This window comes from Pinus tabuliformis, chromosome 1_2 (assembly GCF_031772625.1).
Source record: "Pinus tabuliformis cultivar Carrire ecotype Pingquan chromosome 1_2, CPIR1, whole genome shotgun sequence".
Classification (NCBI taxonomy): domain Eukaryota; kingdom Viridiplantae; phylum Streptophyta; class Pinopsida; order Pinales; family Pinaceae; genus Pinus; species Pinus tabuliformis.
Genome location: NC_142298.1, coordinates 761634453 through 761650579, shown reverse-complemented (window position 1 = coordinate 761650579; position 16127 = coordinate 761634453). Strand labels below are relative to the sequence as shown.

The 16127-nt window shown below is 38.0% G+C and overlaps 1 pseudogene; it reads right to left on the bottom strand.

Moving 5' to 3' along the window:
* Positions 1 to 12016: 12016 nt before the first annotated feature.
* Positions 12017 to 12458, bottom strand: LOC149208036 (mitochondrial import receptor subunit TOM5 homolog pseudogene; annotated as a pseudogene).
* Positions 12459 to 16127: the final 3669 nt, after the last annotated feature.

Sequence of the window (16127 nt, the reverse complement as noted above, 5' to 3'; positions counted from 1 at the left end):
TTTTTTTCAGGCGTATTCATTGGCACAATAACTGAATCTGCTCGAACTCCACAAACCGCCTCTATAGTAACTAGATATGCACCCAGGCCTTGCAACTTATTAAGTTAATTCTATTTTCTATCTATAGATATATCTAGATATCGATATGCGGTTAACCATCACACAACGTATCCGAGCGTTTTCCCCTTTGGAGGGATGGTTACCCCCTTGCAACTGACCCCGGATGATGGAAACTTTGATTGGGCCTCCAAAAGTGCAAGCCAAGTTAACGCCAAGTCTGGACTAATGAGAGAGATAATGTAAGGTATCAATGGGGAGGCTATGATACAATATTGAATTTTTTTAATTCATAAAAATATAATATTATAAGCTTTGAGTGTTACACAATTAATTTAACTTTGAAATACTTAAAACTATTATATTAAAACATATTTTTAGTAGACAAGTAGAAACAACATTATTAGTAATTTTTATTATTGTGAATAAGACTAACTTTAAAACATATTTCTAATGGACAAATTATTAGTCATTTTTTAATTGTGGAAAGAACTCACCTTAAATTTATTAAATTTTATTTAAAATTTTGAAAGGAATTTTTTGGGTTGTGTGGTTATTCTTCTTCTTATTTTACTATTATTATTAACTATTTAAAAAAATTCTATGCAAAAATATAATATTTTAAGTTTTAAGTATTTGATAATTAACTTAATTAGCTTAACGATTCACTTTAACGTACATACAACTATTATATTAAAACATTTTTAATAAATAAATTATAAACAATATTATTAATAATTTTACTAATTTTAAAAATGTTTGGATGAATATATAATTTCAATTTATAATTACAATATTATTAATGATTGGTTATCAATTTATAATGGTGTTTTAAAAAGTATAGTCTAATTAATATAGGAAACGGTTATTTTTTTGTATTTTTTTATCAATTTTTTTTCAAAATCTAATTTTTTCAAAAGTCATAAATTTAAATTATTTAGTTTACAAATTTAAATGTTTTAATATTGAATTCATTTATTCATTCAAAAGTGTACTTTAACGAGGAAAATGATAAAATAAAAATTATTTGATTTATTAGTTAAATTAATCACTCTTAAATATCTTTATATTCATTATTACGATATTTCACTCAGTGATGTAATATTTTCTAACGTGTTCTTAAACATTTCTTAACACGTCTTTATATTATTTTGAATAATTAGGGAAGGAGGTGTGCTGGTGTAGAAGATTGTGCAATGGTGGGAGTTCATAAAAAAACAAGGTATATAATATTGCATTATGTGCTTTAGATTGATTATATTTTATAATATTATTGATAGAACTATCCAATGCTATTTCAATTTTTCCCCTCTAAACTAAACAAAATCAACACCTTTGAAAAATGGTGAGAGGCTTTATCATATGTTAGGTATAGGAGGTATGGATGGTTTATAACCCAAAGCGTGTAAAGGGTGAGAATTATAAATTTCTAACCATGCTAGGCCAAGAATGGTTTTAACTAAATAGATAACCATATTCATTGATTCACTTTATGTAGAGTAAATAGATACTTTTATCCATTGAATACATGAATCTTGATTGTGCAACTTCGTAAATAGACAATTTTACTATGTTTTTCAACTATTTTATTGAATGATAAAATGGATCAAAATTGCGTAAGATTTTTTTTCAGGAAATTTTTAAAAATCAAAAAATATTACTGTCATTTATTATACTAATTTTATATCAAATTTCAGTCTTAAGTGTTAGTTTAATTTGTTGAATTCTCATTGTTAAAGTTACGTTATTTTATAGGAATAAGAGTGCATTTACCAATAATTTCTCAATGGTGTTTTCACCTATGTTCTTGCACACCAACCCCCGAAAGCTACACTAGATGTTATTAGCCCACTAGTTTAATCATGTTTTTTCATGTATTTCACATTTTTTGGGTAGTAGGGTCCATCGAAAATATGCAAATGTGGGTACTCCTTGGATGCAAAATTAAATTATGCATCCAATGAGTGACCCACCTCGAAATTTGAGTAAAATCATAGAAATAAGAGTTTAAAAAGTAGTTTTTTTTTTTTTTCCCTCCAAAACTTGATGAGATAATCTAATATTATTTTATTATTTTCACTATTATTTTATAATATTCCTTAGGAGACCCATTTTAGACCTCAAAATTTCTCTAATGTACGCATGTCTTCTTGCCACCGCATAGTGGTTATGCTCCCCTACGAGTTTTTCTTCTTTTGCACCTCACTCTTGTGATGTTCTTTGTTAGTGTGTGGCTCTAGAAAATGTGTGTCCTATGCAGCAACATCTTGGCTCGATGTAGCTCTTAAATGTTTGGCAAACTGCTCTTTCAACTCTCTAGCTTCTATGCCTAAATTTCTTTTAGCCTTGATCTGACATTGACCAACTCTTCCATCACCTTTTTGTTGAACTCCTTCATTGTGATGGACGTCATTATGGCAAAGCTGCCATATTAAGTATAAATGGTGAGAAACGATAGGCCCAATTCAATACATGTTTCCATCATTGTTGTGTCTCTTTGATATCAGAGGAATGAATGGAGACTTACCACCTTCATCCCCGCAAACATTCTCACCAAGAGCGAACTCCAAAAAAACTTCAAATTGCCTAGAATGTGCTAGAGCGGGTTTGACGACTCACTAAAAACCAAGTGGGCATGAAAAATTCTTGTTGTAGAGATCAAGACTAAAGAATGTAAATGGTATGAAGCCAGAACATTGGGTATTTCTCGGATGCAAAACCTCAAACCCATAAACAAAGCAACAGTGAAAAACACATGGTCACACATAGGAATATCATAACCTCTTCAGCCACCACAACATCTCTTTTCACAATTTAAACACTACAAGAGCCTTGAGAACGAGAAGAAGCCTCTGAAATAGGAAAATAACCACTGAACCAACGAGGAGCTAGCCATAATTAAAAATTCTTCGTTAACCATCCAGAACTAGAAACTTTTTAGCCAAAAATTTAATGCTTTTGCATTCTTCTTGAAGCTACAGGGTGGTTAGGCACGTAGCCTCCATCCGACCACAAGTTCCTCCACTTCAGCTTCTCTCCACCCTTATTGCCACTCAGCTGAGGAGGGGAACCACCAGTGCTTTGTAACTGCAGAAATAAACAAAAAACTAAACTAAACTGAAATAGCGCTATAAATAAAATAGGCCAATAGTCTAAATCAACAAATCACATAGTGAATTACATCACACATCTGCTGAAAATAAACACATATTATTTCAAACATTGATGCAAATAACACACATAAAACTGGAATTCAAACTCCCTTTCCATTAAAAAAAACAGAATTTACAGGATATGCATGCCCCTACCATGGTGACAAGGAGGATGTGTTGCCTCCAAGATCTTCCTAGACCCTCAAAACCCAACGTAGTACTAAAGAGACTCAAACTTCCATTCAACTCCTCTACAAAACCCCTAATCCTGAACTTTATCATGAGTTGGAGGGAATATTTTTATGTTTTGATGAAAATATCTCCCATCTATTTTTCCCTCCATGACAACTTAAGTTCATTTCAATTACATTTCATGTCATTTACATTTTGTTTCACATTTACATTTAATTTTCATAATTAATCCTTTTACTAGTTACATTCGACCTCCAACAGAGATAGAGTATGGTTATAGTTGAACAAGGAGAGGTTACAAGGTCCGGGTAAGAAAATCAAGGCCCTGTGATATGGTCCCTTTGAGATACTAGAAAAGGTGGGAGATAATACCTATAGAATCATTCTTACCCCATACATGTGCATTTACTCAATTGTGAATGTAGAGAATATGAAACTCTGAGAGCCTTCCATGCTAGATCAGGAAGAGAAATAGGTCCCACATTTTGTAGGGGATTTGGCACTAGTTGTTCATGTAGAGTTGATAGAGAATATAGTTTTGTAGAAGAGGTCCAAAACTACAAGACAGGAGAAGCGTGACCTTTGGTAGATTAGGTTGAAGGGATAGCATCAAAGTAAGGCTAAATAGTACACTCGAGAGAAGGTCAAGGAAATATATCCTCATCTCATTCAATAGAATATTTTAGGAGCCAAATGCCTCCAAAAATGGGGAGGTGTGATATATATTGGATCATTATATTTTTTTCATCCATCTCAATGCTTTCAGAATAGGAAAATTGGAGGAATTAGCTCACAGGACCATTTTTACCATTGGAACCTAGTTTGGTAAATTGGGGTCTGAAACCTTCCATGAGAATTTTGAGGCATAAAATAGCTTTTTTGGGGGGTAAATTTTTTTCACTTTAGCATGGCACCTTTTCTACACAAAGACCTTCCAATGACGCAAGAATCACCTCAAATAGAGTCGGTATGCAAAATTTACGCCACTCAGAAGTTGAGCTTCATGTTTTGGCCACCATAATTCAAGAGGATGCCATGTCAACCCCCATTATTTATGGAAAATGGGATAGCCACGTGATCATGATGAAGAAGACTCTAGAAGAGTCCATATTGTAACTTTGCTTAAAAGTTGAGGGAGTCAAACCTAACCACTAGTAGATTGTTAGGTTATGTTATAATCGAGACACTAGGAGGAAAATGACTTCCATTTTTTCGAGTGCATCTTGTTCCATAGATGAAAAATGTAGTCGAGAGAGATAGGGGGAGAACACACACAGAGGATTTGTGCATTGTAGTATCCTACGGGCCACAAGCCTTAATTTATTGTACTCGCAACCATTTTCTATTATGAGAAAGAGAGCAGAGTGGCCTCACCTTCCAACTAACTTTTCTCCCAAAAGGGTTTCCTATGATATATCTTGTGTCAATCATGGTTTTTTAGTTTTTATTTTGTTGTTCACTATTTTTTTCATTATTCTCATTTGCATGCATACGTAATAAACAATAACTTATACATCCAAAAATCTAAAGAGAAATACATCCTCATATTGTAGATTTCATATTTTTATGTATAATTTTATTAGATCTTGTGACGAACTATCTAGTGGAATGTCCATGGAAGTTTATGAATCATTGATGGATTATGTTCATAAGGCAATGACATTTTTCTAATTATGATTCATTTTGTCACAATTTAGACTTCAACATGTTGTTTGTATACAAAAGTGTCACTTTTCCCTCATCATAATACTTTATCGATGCATGTATTTCTAGGTCAATTCCCACTTTTATTTTTGTTACTATTTCTATTTTGTATTAATAATATTATTTACATAGTATGTACACATAGAATTATCCAACTAACCCAAACCACAACATATGAGCACCTCAATCTCCTCAATATGTGAGATTGTTTCTTATTGTTTTCTTATTTACATGTCATAGGACCAATGGGATATGCAGAAATAAACATGTGTTCACATATGTTTTAGATTTGAACGTAGTTGCAGGGTGAAATTCAAAGTCATATTTCAAGGATTGTCGGTTGAAGTTCAATTGTTCCCTCTTGTGCATTGTAGTAATTCCTGACACAATAGAAAAATATATATGTTGAGATTCTATTGCATATTTGGCTATTATAGGATGCTCTCAAGGATACACTTTCTTTTGAACATAATCCACTAACCAATTTCACTAGGCTATTACAGGATTCTCTCAAGGATATGCTATTGCATATTTGGTTATTACAAGACTCTCTCAAGGATACACTTTCTTTTGAACAAATCCACCAATCGATTTCATTGGACTACATAAACATATTCCATTTAATTATCCTTTCATGTAAATTAGTCAATATGACCATTAAAGTTATAAAAGAATAGTCAAATTAATAAAATGCAAATATCAAAGTTTTGATAGTGTTGGACCCGCCAACATGTCAAGGGATCTCTCCGGTAAGAATTCCCAAATAGACCTCAGACTGTTTGGAGTAGGAGTCCCAGCAATGGGTAGTAAAGCAATTCCTGGACTGCGATAGCACGCAAAGGTAAGTGTGATATCTTTGTCGGAAGCAAGTGTGTGACCTTGCAGCGAGTCAAGTGAGATGCATGGGGGTTCTAACACGCGGAGGGGAAAATGAAGCTTGTCCCTTAGAAGCCTGTAATAGTACGCAGCTTGAAAGGAACACACGAGTTGAATGACATCACAAGATGGAAAGCAAAATAGTCCACAGTCCAAAGTGACGGGTTAAACCAACAACATGATTGTAACAAGATTCATACAATTGTATACAAAATAGTTCAAACACAAATGCGTAAGTTAAATAACATACATTACTAAAGCAACCAGGATAGTCCAACTACAATAAAAACATATGCATGAAAACGTGTTGGCTCTCTCTCTCTCTCTCTCTCTCTCTATATATATATATATATATATATATATATATATATATATATATAAAGTTTCCATCCTTACATAAACCATTGACAACCACTAGCCCCAATAGTGGAACATTACAGTCAACACCGCCTGCTCCTCCAAAGATATGCACTGTGGAGAAGCCAAGGCTCCTCGCAATACTCTCCAAGCCTTCTCTAAGAAATGCCTAGCCAAAATCTTGGCTCCCAAAATCCTGTACTATGAGTTATGAGGTTTTATATATAGCAAAGGGTGGGGTGACCCTTGACATTTCCCTTTGACTCATGGACTACCCTCATGATTCTTCACATTACAACAGTGACTGTTCACATTCCACTAATGACACTTGGAATTTCACTTACAACATATTTACCATAATACAATTTCCACATATACCCATGTGGGACAAAAATAGGCTTGAGTTAGCCTCACAAGACAAACAACATCACTCAGGGTCTTGGGGAAAGACCAACTCAGTAACCTCCCACGCGTTGGTCTTTCGTGACGAACTGATACCAAGCTTGGTACTATGCTATTGTATCCTTGTATTGTTTGATGACATCTTTGTTGAAAAAGAAACTTGCTCCATGGCTTCCGGGTATATGGTTTTGAAACCTCTATCCATCTCATCTTGAAGCATGCACAACATTGTCCTGAGTGTGGCTGGACCACTAATGTACCTTTGCATGTTCTCTGCACTAAGCTGCAATTCTTCATTGGTGGCTACACGTATCAACTGCTCTATGTACCTGTCGACATCCAGCATGACTTGGTTCTTCCTCATGGCCTTGGTGAGGGTTCCGATGGAAGGGATATTGTGTGTTCGCACTATGACATCCAGACTTTTGAACAACCATGCATAGGAAGCCTCAATGCTGGTGATGACCGGAGGGAGCTGCTCATAGTTTTGGATCAACATCTAAATCCGTGCTTTGTCTAGCTCAGCCTGTGGCTTCATCCTCTTGTGCAAGTAAAGTGGGGCTCCCTTGTACCTCATTGTCCATTCTTGCATGTGCGCAATAACAGTGTGAATGTCTTTGAGAGTTTGGCCCATCTATGTGCACTGCTACTGAAAACTGTATATATGGACAACCACTTTATGCACGGTGACAAATATCCTATACAATATGCGCATGGTGGCCTCCAAATTTAATATCTTCGAAACTATTGCTTTCATCATCTCTGTCATGGAAAATCTTGCGGACTGCTCTGTTCTCTGCCTGGCCTCTTGCAAGTCTTTCGCCATTCGATCATTCTCTGTTATCAGGAACTTGACTGTCAAACTCGTGGCTTATGCATAAGCCATAGAAGCCTCAGCCATGGAAACTAGATGTCTTCTAACATCTTGTGCCATCACCCTTTCTTCTGTGTGTGTAGGTGATGTATGATCATCCGGGAGCTTCTTTATTCGTGCCTGTACAATACTCTATTGTGTCTTGTCAAATGGTAAATTGTACACATTTGTCTCTGGATCATCGTCAAGGAGAACAACTTCTCCTTGCTCGCTCGAGACTGGTTGTGGTTTTGGAGGTGGTGGAGATTGTGGTAAGACCTCAGATGCCCTTGGCATGATATCGATGTCTTGATCCTCTAGCTCATGTTCCGTCTCCATTTCTGTTGCCTCAAAAAACTGCTCAACCTACTAAGAAAGTTCCCGAACCTACACCTGTTCATCCTCTTCATCATCTACTGGCTACTCTATTGTCTCAACCTGTATTTGCGTAGTTTTCTCTGTTAGTGCGCCTTGTCCTTCTTCTTGTTCATGTTTCTACCTTTCTTGATTCTCTCTCCTCCTGAGCTCTTGTTCTGCTTTCAACTTCTTCTCTGTCTCCTGCAACTTCCTCTCTGTTTCTTCCAATCTTTTCTTCTCCCTCTTTCTCTACACTACTCTTTTGTCGCCTCTTTGCATCTATCTCCAGAGCTACTGTTTTGAAAAGTGGATCTTCTTTGAACTTGTAGCTTTGCTCGACCTCTGTGCTTTCAGAAATCTTCCTCTTGCCTTTGTCTTGCACCAATTTTTTTCTCATTTTTGTTGTTTTTGTTGATTCCTGTGGTGCTGATGCCTGCAGTGCTGCTTTCCATTCTACAGCCAGGTTGACAGGTTCTTTAAGCCTAGAGGAGTTATAACAATACCTCCAAGGATCTTCCCTTGGCCAATGACATGCCTCGTGGACCCATGGGAAGTACACCTTCACACAATGGTTCTTGCATATGCAGTGAGGATCATACATATTAAAACTCTCGGTGTCGAATCCAAACTTCTTCAAGTCCTCGGTCTTGACATCTGCATATTTCAAGGTACAGATCTCGTACAACCCAATACACAAAGAAAGAGTAGGCCATGGTGCCTTCTTCCTTCTGTGTAGTGCTGCTGATAAGCCTATGGAGATGTGGTATGCAACCTCTTGCATGACCAACTTTTCTGTGGAAAACCTTGGTACCTCATTCGGAGGCTTCTCTACACTGAAAATCTTGATGAAGGTGCCACTGCGTGAGGCATACCAATCTACAATGTTGAGCAATGCCTGCATCGCTTCCTAGGACATGCAAGGTGGGTCTTGTTCAAATATCATCCTGTGCAGCGGGGCAATGAAGTGGTGAGACAACCTTGTCATGACTCCTCGATAGTTGCACTCGGAGAGCAACTTGCAATAAACATTCATAGCTTCCTCTGATGGTGTCCATGTCCAACCCATGCCAAGAAATTACTGTTGGGCACATATTACATCAAGCAGGTATGGGGACATATAAAATCTTGCTTTTCCATCCTTAGGCAGATTCTGGGCATTTGACACATTCACTTTCCGCTGAAGAGCCAACATGTCCGACCAATTGAAAGGCCTTCCTTCGTTTTCCAACTGATATAACATAACAACACAACTATGTTGGAAGGTCTTCGTGCTCTCTTGTCCATACAAGCGACATGCAAAGATGACCAAGAGTTGGTGAGCCTTCCTGAGTGACTTCGTCTAGTAGACCTGGTTGGGTGTTGTCCTTGTTAAACACACATGGGCAACAACATAATATGAAGGATAAAACATGAGAATACATTTGTATTAACAAGTGATATACATTTATAGTACATGGTTTGACCGTTGGGTTCCACATCCCAAGGTCTCTTGGACTCCTTTTGTCTATTCGGCTTCCACACTAACCCATTGAGGATTAGATGCCCAACATTCCCCCCCTTAATCCGAAGGGTTATGTATGAGTCCAAGAAGAGAGCTGTAATACAAAATGTGCAACAATGCATGGCAGCACTAGGCTGAATGTGCTCTCTAAAATGTTGGTATAAAGGACGGTGGTTTAAGGATGACCACCAACACTAGAATTCTTAGTGCAATTCCAGAACTCTTCCAAAATTGGCAAGAAGCTGAAGTCTTCTACTAGAGGAAGTTTTCCTATTGTTTTGAAGAGGGAAACCTTCAACCATGAAAGGGAGGTCTCACCCCGCATAAAAGGGAGAACTTCAACCTGAAAAGTGAAGTCTCAACCTGTGATGGTTTAAGGATGACCAACAACTCTGGAATGCTTAATGCAATTCCTGGAACTCTTCCAAAACTGGCAAGAAGATGAAGTCTTCTGCTAGAGGAAGTGTTCTCCATTTTGTTTCTGGAATTCTTCCGAAACTCGCAAGAAGGTGAAATCTTCTGCTAGAGGAAGTGTCCTAGATTACCAACCGAAGGCATGCTCAGGGGCATCTTTGTCTCTAGTTACAACTCTGAAACTGGTGTGACAGGTTGTGGCTCAGGCTCGCTTGATGTGACTTTGAAGCTTGTAGATGACCATCATTTCCCCCCCTGTCAGATACAAGGTGAGATGATGGAGAAAACTCAACTGCAAGACTGTTCAATACTCTGGAACAAGTTTTGACATGTGATTGGAATATCCTCTTGGCTGTTGATGCCCATTGCCAAGAAGCGATCCATCCAAGATGAATCTTTGTTCTTGCATGACATTTATTTCTGAAGCATCTGTGTGAAGAATGGGTGGTTTTATGACAGTGCTTACATGGATGAAGATCAAAACAGTGATCTTTCAAATGGCCAACTCGATGACAGTGTTGGCATTTCACAATCTGTTGTTGTTGCTGTGGAAGAGGAGCAGAATTGGAACAACTGGAGGTGAAATGTCATGAAGGAATCCAGCACTCTGAAACTGAATGGGCTTTGAGTAGTCTGGAATATGAAAGGACAAGTCCTTCTCATATCCGAGACCAGTTTTGTGTTTGTTGTGGACAAGCTCTTCCAAGGTCTGATGATGGGCTTGGGAAGTGCAAGTTGAACTCCTGCATCTGCCTATAACCTTGCTGCTTTATGGGAGTTTGTTTCAATCTTCTGAACAGAAACAGGTTAAAAATGACTCCTCTGTTTTAATTCTTCTTGCTGTAGCTGAGATTCGAGCTGCAAAAAATCAATTTTCTCTTATGCATTTTGTAGACAGACCTGAATGTCTACGAGAGAAACTTTGCTGACTTTTAATGTATCATGAGTAGTAGACAATATCAAAGTTTTGAGGAACTCTAATACTTCATTGATTCTGGCCATTTTTTCTTTAATGTCAAAATTACACCTTAAAAACTGATCACAACTACTACTCAATGCAGAAAAGTAATACCCACTAGCAATATCCTTTATAAATGTGCAACAAATGATCAGTGTGTAACCAGTAAGCACCAATTACAATCCATATAAAAATAAGAGTTTACTCATGACCGGCACTATGTTCTGTCAATACAACTGACTAAACTTTTCTCCACAAAAGATTACTTTTATTTGTCAAAACAATCATTGCCTTTATACAGCCCACCAAACTCTTATGCAGCAGTCAAATCAAGGAATCAATGGATATAATGTAGACCTATAATGAGAATCAATGCACACAGCAACTGCAAACTTGCTTGGATCCTTCAAATACTCCTTCACTTTCTCGGCTAATGGAAAAGAATAGTCAAGTTCAATAGTGACTGCTAATACATTCTTGTAACCATTGATGATAGCATGTGGAACAATTGCAATTGTGGGATTATAGATCGCCAGAGAAAGAGCTGTACATAATCTCATAAACTGAAAATTGTTTGTTGTGGTGTGCAAACGCTGAACAACATATATATGTCAAAACAACAGTTATGAAAACAGCGCATATATATATATCAAAACAATAGTTATCAAAACAACGCATAAATTTATGCCTTTGGCCTTGACATCTATTGGGGTCGAAGATAGACACAATCACCGACTATGAAAGGTTGTATGGATTCATGAAGCGATTTGACAGCTTCCATGGGATCTTCCTGTCCTGCAAATTTTATATGCACCATGATTACACTCCACCACAGTTACGCTGCACCACGGTTACGCTGGAGGCACCACGATTTATCAATCCACCAAACAAAATACCATTCAAAATTTTCTTGCAACGCATGATTGAATACAGTCAAAGCCAACGTTCACACCATTCGTAGGCCATAACCATATATACGCAACATTGTTCACATTCTTCGAGGATTGTTCAACACATGGTTTTCTCACTCAACTCGATTCAACATTTCACCCAGCATTACAAAAACTCATGCAACACGTAGAGACTTTGAGAGAAACGAGAGATTCTAGATCTTCCACAATTGGCAAAAGGGATTTACAGGAGCACAAGGAAGCTAGAAATATTCACGTCAAGATCACCACAACGTATGCAACGATATTTCTACATGTACTTCACAATTTTACCAGGTAAAGCTGCCAACATAATCAAAATAATCACAACTTCATACTTTACGCACATGACACTTGATTTAGATTCCGCACTTGATTTTGATTATTTTAGACTGATCACACAAAAAATGCAGTTATCGAAAATTTTCAGTAATTGTAAAAAATATGATGGGACAAGCATATCTCAAACATGACAGGTGCATATGATGACCCATATAGCTTGTTACCTGATCAAAACAAACATCAGCACTACTCTGTTTATTTTCTAAACTGCCATTAATTCACCAAAGTTTCGCATTAAGAAGATAGAGCCAGCAAATAATCCAGTTGCATGTAGTAACCTCATGTTAGCTGCCCATTTCTCTTCGTCTTGAACTGAGCATTCCACGTTTGTTTCAGTTTTTTTTTTCATGACAACGTCGCCTACCGCAATTGCCTATTATCAGAGCGCACTGTAAAGCACCTTTAAATATATCCTAAAACCCTTAATTGTCAATGTGTCCTCCTTTAGTGAAAATACTGAAAACTTTCCTGTGCCTTCTATATAACTAGTGTTTGATCATCCCAGCAATCCAAAAACTCACAAAACCAATGCACGGTGCATACCATGAATCCAACATACACACTACATCAGATTTCAGTCGCCTGGGCAGCGCCACCAGCAGAGTTTCAAGACATACAATGCACCATCATTGCGACATGCCATTTAGACGTAGACCTCCGAGCAAACAGTCTCACAATCATTACAATGCAGCCAACACACAATTATTTCAACGCAACCAACATTCCAAATGCAAGATATAGATTTGATTCAACTTACAACCCATGGTGTCCATTGTACATACAAGAGCAACGAACAATTTCATCTCACTATTTCAACGCAAAAGATCGACCATCATTCAGAAATTGATGCACGGGAGAAGGTTCATCACATAGGGATCAGTATGAGCCAACGCATGCAGAACTCAATGCTCCAAATTTGGCAGAGGGATAGAGGATAATGACAGCATATGGCAGAGGTGAGCAGCGCAGTCTGAGCATAGGGAGAGTAACGCTTATTTATGCAATAATGGCAAAAATTTGATGCATTTCAATGCTCCAGCCACAACAATGGCGCCAAGCATAGTCACAATGAACAACTCATTATTCAACGAACAACCACCATTATCATTAATACGGAATTTAATTATTCAAACTGACAGACAAGCCTGGGGGTAGTGTAATACCAGACTTCCGTTGTCAAACCTCACGTTGCACCGAAACACTGGCAGCACTGTAGGAACGCTGGCAATGGAACGCTGACAGCACTGTAGGAGCAGGTATTCGATGGGAATACCAAGCGTTACCCATATTATCACGCAGAGAAGAATGAGAGGAATATGGCAGAGAGTTTTTGCATGGCAGAATAGAAGCGTTTTTGCATGGCAGAATATACAGAGCGCATGACTCACAAGCGCTCAAGGCAACCTAAATGATAGGTCAGTATTCGCAGGAAAATAATGACTCATTATAATGACTCAAAATGGAGCAGGACCAACAATTGCCTGCTTTGATACCATGTTAAACACACATGGGCAGCAACATAATCTGAAAGATAAAACATGAGAATACATTTTTATTAACAAGTGATATACATTTATAGTACATGGTTTGACTGTTGGGTTCCACATCCCAAGGTCTCTTGGACTCCTTTTGTCTGTTCGACTTCCACACTAACCCATTGAGGATTAGGTGTCCAACAATCCTAAACTTCTATGGCTCTTTTACTCAACACTTCAAGATATCTATTGAGTTCACATTGTTATTGGGAGTGAAGAACAGTGCATTCATGTAGTTCACCGACTGCAGCAAGTGATATATTTGATGGTAGTTTTCTGATATGATGGTGGCAAGTTGTGTTCCACTAGTACTACTCAATTTCTTCATCTTGAGATCAACATGTGAGACAACCCAATGCATGATATCCGCGCACGGGAAGGCGGGGTACCTACATGCAACCCTGTATAAGCCGACTTGTGAATGTTCACATAGACTTGTCGATCTTCTAGATATTCCTTGAAAGTGCCTGCAAAGATGTCCTTTATTTCTTTCCATGTGATATTCATGTCCTTCTCTACAAACAACTGCATTTGCATAGATGGGCATGTTTATTTGCACCTTTTCAACCACGTCTCGAGTGTTGCTCTCTACAGTGTCCTTTGATCCAACTCTCTTGGAAACCATGATGCATGTACTGTTGAGAGACTGCTCAACAACCGATGTACCTAGAGACAGAGCTGACACTCATGACAAGCAAATGTCAGTTAAAAAAGCACAATGCATTTCAAGGATCGATCATGAAACAGACAGGGTGACTGTTGGGCAAGCTTTCACAGTAGTGACTCTCAAGGCTGGGAGATTATCAACTGGAACTATACATTGCACAGTCTCAGCTACCAGTGAGAGCTACTGCTGACTAGAACTGCGCAGAGTGCAGTCAAGTTGGGTTGACTATGGACTGGAACTACGCAATGCGCAGCTCAGTCCGGCTTGACTGTTGGTCGGGACTATGCATTGCGCAACCCCAGTGGATAAGACTAGGCACTCTCTCCCATAACTGCGTAGATCTTAGCTAGAGGCCAGTGACAGGTAGCCTCTCCACAATTCCTGGACCCAAGGTAGAGCCTTGAGTTCAGTAATGCATAGAGCATGCTACGAAAAGCAAGATTTTAGCCAAGGCAACCCAGACCTGCCCAAGGGAAACTTGAAAACGAGTAGATCCGAAAGCGTAAGAAAAGGATGGTGCATATAAGAGTGAATGATCATGCATGCAATCAAAACCAATGCAGGAATCAGTCAAACAAATGAATAACAATCAGGTGGATAAGGTCATCGCAACGACAACCGTTAGTGCAAAAACAGTGTTATGCATGTGACGCTTAAGAAATACAATGCAAAACTTGAAACCAGTTACACTTATACAAGTTAAAACAAACTAAAACGCCAGTGGTGTTGGCCGGATAAATCGATCTTGCGGACAAGGCTGATCTGCCTAGTATCAAAAGATATCTAGCAACAAGCAAACAAGCAAATCTATCCTTCTCTAAACATATATGATTCATAAATAAAAACTATAGAGGTGTCTAGACCCTACCTTAACTCCAATGCTAGTTTGTACAGAACTATCCTTCAACCATCCGAAAGAGTTTCATTTTGAGAACCTGCAATCACAAACAAGCAAACATCAAATAACTCCTGCATAGCTAATATCATAAATCATGTTCATTATGGTGATCAAGGAATTCATAAAATAAACCATAAAGCACAACTTATTGAGAAAAACAAACTTATTTGTATTAACTTTGAAATAGAAGAACCTTACAACCTTTTCAGCCTTAATGTTGAACAAGCTCTTCCCGAGGTTCGAAACAGGAATTTCCTTTACTTTGACAAGCCTTGCACTTCTCCAAATGAGATCAAAGAGGTATGTAATCTCTCCTCATAAAATCTCAATTAGGAAGACTAAATTCCAGCAGCATTTCACCTCAAAAATGTTCAGCTTTCAACCTCCCAAGTAACCAGCCCAATGCTTTATTTTATAGTGCAGAGGAAGGAGGTTACAGGTCCACCTATGAAGGGATAGAGTCCTCCTTCAAAGGGATAACCTCCTCACATCAAGGGGTTAGCTCCTTAAGGTATGGGATGCATGAACCTTAAAGGAGTGAACTTGCCACCTCAAGATTCCTTCCAGAAGCTTCTAGAAATGACTCAAAGTGAGTTTTTAAGAATATACTTGCGCCTTTTTAACTTTTACAGGGGTCCGCACCCATAACACAAAGACAGAGCGGTCAGGTGCGCAGGGGAGATGACCTTCAAGTGCGGGACCACAGGTAATGCTAAGAGAAAGTGCGGAACTAGAGTTTTAGAGACTTTTGAGGACTTTCTCTTATTTTCAAGGCTTGATATGAAGAACTGAGGCTTAAGACTTGCAAAGGAGGAAAGTATGAGTGGTAATGGACTCACACGGATTGCAGAATGTCAATGTGACAATTTTTTGTGCAACAAGTGGTCGTTCAATAAAACATGAAAAACAACACTCACACAAGCTAAGGAAATA